Here is a 2,500-nt window from a genome sequence, read left to right as displayed (position 1 = left end):
GTTTTATCATGTCAATATGTATGCAGAATTCAAGCAGTTTTGCAATATTTTCTTTATTTCTTAATGATATCATGACAATTAATAACTTGAGGATCGATCCGGAATTAACTTACTTATTTTTGCTTTTGAAGGTCAGGGAGGTGAAGTGTGATATGGCATGGTAAGAGGAACGGTACACGAAGATTAAGTTACAGCATGTTTCCACGTTTGCGAAACTGTAATTATTCTTCTTACTCTTTTTTTATGGTTCATGCAGCACCTGTGAATAAGAAGAGCTGAAAACCACTTATCTGCGCATTTTTTCTTTGAATTCCGTGACGGAGCGTGAAATATGATGATACGGCAATCGATTTATTGACGTAACAGAACCTTTAGCAAACTGAACCTCTGTGAATCCATTGTACCTGAGGATCTCTTCGAGGCTTCTTTGTTACGGATGACTGGCGGCGTAGTGTGCATGTGCTGTGTGTGGGCGTGCTGATGGCTGAGCGAGAGGCGGGCAGGCAGCTTGCGTTCACGAGGATCCATACGTAACCTCCCAGGAGAGAGCAAGAAAAAAGTTTTGAAATTGAGTTTCCTAACTTTCTAAGGCCATTGCAAGGAAGGGTAAAGGCTGTGACGGCGTGAAGACGTTAGTTAAGGTCAGGCTTCCTTTTGGGGATGAATAAATAGGGTGAAATCTCAGCGTGCGAAGAGGTGACTAAGTTTTTTATTTCACCAAAACCTTTCTCGGTCCTTTCCTCTTGTTAGCAGCGCCGCCACTCGTCAAATACTCGTACCTGTTCTGCCAAATTTATGCAAAATTGAATATTTGGATAAAACTTTAATAGTATAATCAATTTCTAGCACTTTAAAAGGTTAGTCTAAATTTGGGTCTTGGTTAGTAGTTGCAGTATTGGTTTCCTCAAAGCGTAAACGTATAACTCTGCGCTGAGCCCCCGCTGCTGCTTGTCCTCCACGCGTCTTAAGACACTTTGAGGAGCCGCGTATCAAAACTTAAATTGGTTTTGGATCTTGTGTGTGACTTTTTCCCATTTTTGTTGAAAGGCAGAATGCGTACCTACATTTATTTTTCTGTCTCTCCTCACTTTTGCTTTCCTCATTCTTGATGTACGTAACTTTTATTCTTACTGCATTACTTATCTTTTCATGTTTATCGTCTGAATCAACCAGTCTTTAATTTTTTCCAAGGAGCAAATGAAAAAATAGAGTTTCTGGCCGCGAACATTTCGTAAAACTGTCATTTCAAGTCCCAAAGCTCTGATGCCACGCCTGTAGAACCTCACGTGAACCTTCTCTTAAGCTTCCCATAATGACTATTTTCAAACTGCACCGGGTGGACTAGTCGGGTTCTCCTGGATGTTATTTACAATCAGTAACACGGAATTCTTGTTAAACTATCACTAGAATCATAATAACATCCTTGAGAATTGGTAAACTCTCAGTAAAATCTTGTTAACATCCTTAAAATGTATAAATACCACTGAAGTCATAAAATCACATTGAAAAATAATCTAACTTACATTTTAATCATTATACCGTATAAGAAAAGTCAAACTATAAATAGGACCACAACACTCTTGGAGATTGTCAAAATGTCACTAAAACTACGATAACACCCTTCAAAACTGCTAATATATCTCTAGAATCGTAATAACACCCTTTTAAAATCGTTAAAACTATCAGTAGAATCATGGTAACGCCCTTGAAAACCCCAGCTATATCCATTAGAGCTTCGTGAAAAATAGTCGAGATGAGATTCTGAAACGCTTTTTAGAGAATACGGTTGCCCTCATTTTTTTTTCTCTCTCTCTCTCTCTCTCTCTCTCTCTCTCCTCTCTCTCTCTCTCTCTCTCTCTCTCTCTCTCTCTCTCTCTCTTCTCTCTCTCTCACTCTCTCTCTCTCTCTCTCTCAGCGGTTAGTGTGCTTGCAGTTTTGTACTAATGTGCCGGAAGGAGTGACTCGCCTCACTCCTTCCCTTGGCTACCTGCCTTGTCTACCTGGCTGTTGGTTCACTTGAAAATTGGCTCGCTTGGTTTTTAAAACTGATCTGGTTTGAATTTACAAGTGACTTGTTTTTTTTCATTGTTTTGTGTGCATATTTTTTTTTTTGACTGACTGAATGACTAGCAGAGAAAGTGATTATCGTTTAAGTTTACAGGTGTTCACTTGTCCCCTCTGTTGTGATATCCATTCATTCATTCATCTTGGTATTCTTTCAGTCTTTGAATCATTCACTCTCTTTTGACCATTACTATAGTCATTCACAACCTTTTATTGTTACTGGAGTCGTTTATCTTTCTTTGTCTCTCACTCACTCACTCACTCACTCACTCACTCACTGTCAAACCTGACTCGTATATTCTTGTGACTCATGGTTTGACTAAATTTGACTTAACATATTGACTGAGTGGTTGACTAATTAACTGATCTGACTAGATAACTTGGAACCAGTGAAGGTAGCCCGTTTTATATAAAGGGATTCGAACACCCAGTGAAA

This window comes from Scylla paramamosain, chromosome 4 (assembly GCF_035594125.1).
Source record: "Scylla paramamosain isolate STU-SP2022 chromosome 4, ASM3559412v1, whole genome shotgun sequence".
Lineage (NCBI taxonomy): Eukaryota > Metazoa > Arthropoda > Malacostraca > Decapoda > Portunidae > Scylla > Scylla paramamosain.
Note: the sequence above shows the minus strand (reverse complement) of the source record.